Here is a 5,000-nt window from a genome sequence, read left to right as displayed (position 1 = left end):
CACTAAACTCAATCTTACGCTTTTCTTTCCACTTGTACCATCGACAGCCCGCAAATATCTTTGATATTGTCGCTCAGTCTTGTCTTCGGTTTGCCTCTTCCTCTGTTTCCCATCACCATCCCTGTCAGCAAGTTTTTCTCAATACTTTTACTTCTCATTACATGACCAATAAACAAATTTCCTCCTGTTCAAGATGTCCAACAGCCGGTCTTTACAATTTATTTTTCTCAGCACTTCATCATTCGTCTTCTTCTCTGTCCAGCTAATACGCAGTACTCGTCTGTAACACCGCAATTCAAAACTATTGATCTTTTTCTTGTCTATCTACTTCAGCACCCAACACTCAGAACCATATGATGCAATTGGGAAAACTAATGAGTTCAATAACCACAGCTTTGTCCGTAAGGTAATGCTTCGGTCTTTCCAGATGTTATTGAGAGCAATTGTGGCGTTTTTGGCAATGGTAATTCTTCTTTTTATCTCCGGTAAATCATCATATGTATTAATTAAAACAGCTATAAGATAAGTGAACTCTTTCACATTTTCCACAATCATTCCATTGATTGTAACATGTTCATCATTGTTCATTGCCGGTTATCTTTGAATCTTCATGATCTTAGTTTTCTTGGCATTAAGAAACAAGCCAGCCTTTTCGCTTGCTTCTTTAACTTTATTTAGTAGTTGTTGTAGTTCAGTGATACTGCTGGCAATCAAAACTATATCATCGGCGTACCTCAGAATTGATATTTTGTATCCTCCAACATCCACAGTTCCTTCAAAATTCTCTAGAGCACCTCTCATAATTGTTTCAGAATATATATTAAAGAGGTGCGGAGACAGAATGCAACCCTGTCGCACTCCTTGTTTGACTTCGAACCATTCTGTTAACCCATAAGTGGTTCTTACAGCTGCTTGTTGTTGGTCTTTTTTTTTTTTTTCTTTCTTTCTTTCTTTCTTTTTTCTTTAACGGTATAGGTTCATGTTTGAGCCGTCGTGGTCACAGCATGATACTTAATTGTAGTTTTCATGTTGTGATGTTCTTGGAGTGAGTACGTGGTAGGGTCCCCAGTTCCTTTCCACGGAGAGTGCCGGTGTTACCTTTTAGGTAATCATTCTCTCTATTTTATCCGGGCTTGGGACCAGCACTGACTCAGGCTGGCTTGCCCACCCAGTGGCTAGTTAGGCAGTCGAGGCGAAGTTCCTTGCCCAAGGGAACAACGCACCAGCTGGTGACTCGAACCCTCGAACTCAGATTGCCGTCGTAACAGTCTTCAGTCCGATGCTCAAACCACTCGGCCACCGCGGCCTATGGCCTCTCTCTCTCTATATATATAAAATATATACAATATATATATTCATACGATATATATATGATTTTTTTTTTTTTTTTTTTTTTTTTCTTCTTTTTTTCTTAACGGTAGGTTCATGTTTGAGCCGCCGTGGTCACAGCATGATACTTAATTGTAGTTTTCATGTTGTGATGATCTTGGAGTGAGTACGTGGTAGGGTCCCCAGTTCCTTTCCACGGAGTGATACATATATATACTATATATATTTTTGTTTATATATAAAAATATATATATATATATATTTATATAATATATGGGGCCGCGGTGGCCGAATGGTTAGAGCGTCGGACTCAAGACTGTCACGACGGCAATCTGAGTTCGAGGGTTCGAGTCACCGACCGCCGCGTTGTTTCCCTTGGGCAAGGAACTTCACCTCGATTGCCTGCCTAGCCACTGGGTGGCCAAGGCAGCCCAAGTCAGTGCCGGGTAAATAGAGATGGTGACTCGATAAGAAAAAATCATGGAAGCCCATGATCGTCAAGCCGCGGTGGCCGAAATGGTTAGAAACGTCGACTCAAGCACTGCAACGCAACTGAATTCGAGGGTCGGTCACCACAACCGCCACGTTGTTCCCTTGGGCAAAGAACTTCACCTTGATTGCCTACCTAGCCACTGGGTGGCCAAAAGCCAGCCCAAGTCAAGTGCTAGTCCCAAGCCCGGATAAATAGAGAGAATGATTACCTAAAAAGGTACCACCGGCACTCTCCGTGGAAAGGAACTGGGGACCCTACCACGTACTCACTCCAAGAGCATCACAACATGAAAACTACAATGAAGTATCATGCTGTGACCACGGCGGCTCAGACATGAACCTACCGTTAAAAAAAGAATATAATATATAAATGATATATATATACTATATATATATCATGCGGCCGCGGTGGCCGAATGGTTAGAGCGTCGGACTCAAGACTGTCACGACGGTAATCTGAGTTCAAGGGTTCGAGTCACCGGCCGGCGCGTTGTTTCCCTTGGGCAAGGAACTTCACCTCGATTGCCTGCCTAGCCACTGGATGGCCAAGCCAGCCCAAGTCAGTGCTGGTCCCAAGCCCGGATAAAATAGAGAGAATAATTCCCTAAAAAAAAAAAAAAAAAAAGGTAATACCGGCACTCTCCGTGGAAAGGAACTGGGGACCCTACCACGTACTCACTCCAAGAGCATCACAACATGAAAACTACAATTAAGTATCATGCTGTGATACGGTATGCTCATGTTTGAGCATACCGTTATATATATATATATATATATATATATATATATATATATATATATATATATATATATATCAAACCACCGCTCTAAATTGCCAAGAAAAATCATGGAAGCCCATGATCGTCAAGGCCGCGGTGGCCGAATGGTTAGAGCATCGGACTCAAGACTGTCACGACGGCAATCTGAGTTCGAGGGTTCGAGTCACAGGCCGGCGCGTTGTTCCCTTGGGCAAAGGAACTTCACCTCGAATGCCTACCTAGCCACTGGGTGGCCAAGCCAGCCCAAGTCAGTGCTGGTCCCAAGCCCGGATAAAATAGAGAGAATGATTACCTAAAAAGGTAACACCGGCAATCTCCGTGGAAAGGAACTGGGGACCCTACCAGTAGTCACTCCAAGAGCATCACAACATGAAAACTACAATTAAGTATCATGCTGTGACCACGGCGGCTCAAACATGAACCTACCGTTAAAAAGAAAGAATATATATATATATATATATATATATATATATATATATATATACATATATATATATATATGTATATATATATAAATATATATATATATATATATATATATATATATATATATATATATATATATATATATTCATTTCATTAAATATCACCTCCATGGTAAATCATTTATAGTCATTATCATATCCATCATTTTCACTTTATATTATGGATGACTGGCAGTTAGAACAAGGTGGCTCTCAAATATTCTTTCTTTTTTAGCAGTTCCATCTAATAATACTTCTACCGTTTGTTCAGTTGCACCGAACTTCCGCCAGAAGTAAAGAATCTGCAAAGCCAGAATGACAAGCTCCACCGATCTACGCCTTATTTATCCACTGTCTGCGGTCAGCTGCTTCGTCCTGACTGATCAGATGGCTGAGTAGGCGATTCATCGGCCAAGTATTTACATTTTCCGATCATAGGACTCGTGTCATCATCAGGCCTGGGTACTAGTAACCGGTTCACAATCCGCGACGGCCTCCACTCCTTTGGATCCGCAAGTCCATCGGCGTAAGGCAGAAAAGGCGCTCCGGAACAACACTGTCATCCGCCTGTGCAGCCCGACAGAAGAGGTCTTATGGCTCTCCGGTTCCTCTTGTTACAGAGTAGCCCTTCTTTGGAAATGCTTCGAGTAGACAGTCCGGAAGTAGGAGAGCAACTTGCTGATGCCCCAGGTACCTCGACCTGCCTGTTCTTCCGATTCTGTTTCCTCAGAAACAACAGGTTCGTCAGTCTGAGAAACCTCCGGCTCACCAGCCTGAGAAACCTCTGGCTCACCAGCCTGAGACACCTCCGGTTCGCCAGCCTGAGAAACCTCCGGTTCACCAGCCTCAGAAACCTCCGATTCACCAGCCTGAGAAGCCTCCGGTTCACCAGCCTGAAAAACCTCCAGTTCACCAGTACGGCGACACTTCCTCCAGAAGTACGTACCCAGCACAGCAGCAGGCACGACGGCGACGACGAAGACAAGACCGAAAGTGATCCACCACGCAAGTGAAGCCTTCCGCTCCTCGACGATCTTGAGCGCTACGACCATTTTGATTTCGCACAGCTTCTCGTGCTACACCCGCCGATAATCTGACCACACCGTCAGCACCTTCCCCAATAAGGACTCCTCGTAAGTTCCGCATTCGGTGTCGATCTGCGTCGAGGGCAGTGCAGGAGGAATGAGGAATTTCAACCCCTTTAGTACCAGGTGATTAAATTTATCAGCTGCCATCTAAAGGTCCTCTTTGCGCTACAAGATGCCGTTATGTACCTTCCTTAGAAAATAGGAAGATACAAAAGTTCCAAAGAGGATAGCCAAAAACGGAAGTAAAAGTGCAAATACCTAAAAATTCATATTAAATTCTAGTCTCATCATGGCGTTATTCATTTTTTTCTGCTTTTAAATGCCTGGATACAAAGAAAGAACGAACGAAAGAAAGAAAGAAAGAGACAGACAGACAGAGTAATCCATTAAAACACAATAAGCAAGCAAAATAATGCGGAATAATTTTACCACCACCCGTGCTGCGATTTTTTTCCTATAAAAACGTGCCAAACCGTAGTGAAGATGCGGATACAAGAAAATCCGCACCGGCGACCCATGATGAACATCTTAGCATGACAGGCAAGATCGATGGAAAACGAAGCAGGGGCAGACAAAGACTAACCTACACAGCAAGCATAAGTAGATGGACGAGTATAACGGAACGAGAAATTTTGAAGACCACAAAAGACAGAAAGAGGTGGAAATCCATGATCGCCAACGTCCTTGTTGGACAGGGCACTTGAGAGAGAGAGAGAGAGAGAGACTCTTGTCCAATCTGAGATCAGCAAAACATAACGCCAAAAATTGTAATAACGATAAACTTATATACGTAAAGCTTGCCGATTTTTGTGAAGTGTTGGCCTCGCTAGCTAGACTACTAAGTTCAT

The sequence above is a fragment of the Penaeus monodon genome, chromosome 6, assembly GCF_015228065.2.
Source record: "Penaeus monodon isolate SGIC_2016 chromosome 6, NSTDA_Pmon_1, whole genome shotgun sequence".
Taxonomy (NCBI): Eukaryota; Metazoa; Arthropoda; class Malacostraca; order Decapoda; family Penaeidae; genus Penaeus; species Penaeus monodon.
This window is presented reverse-complemented; position numbering follows the sequence as displayed.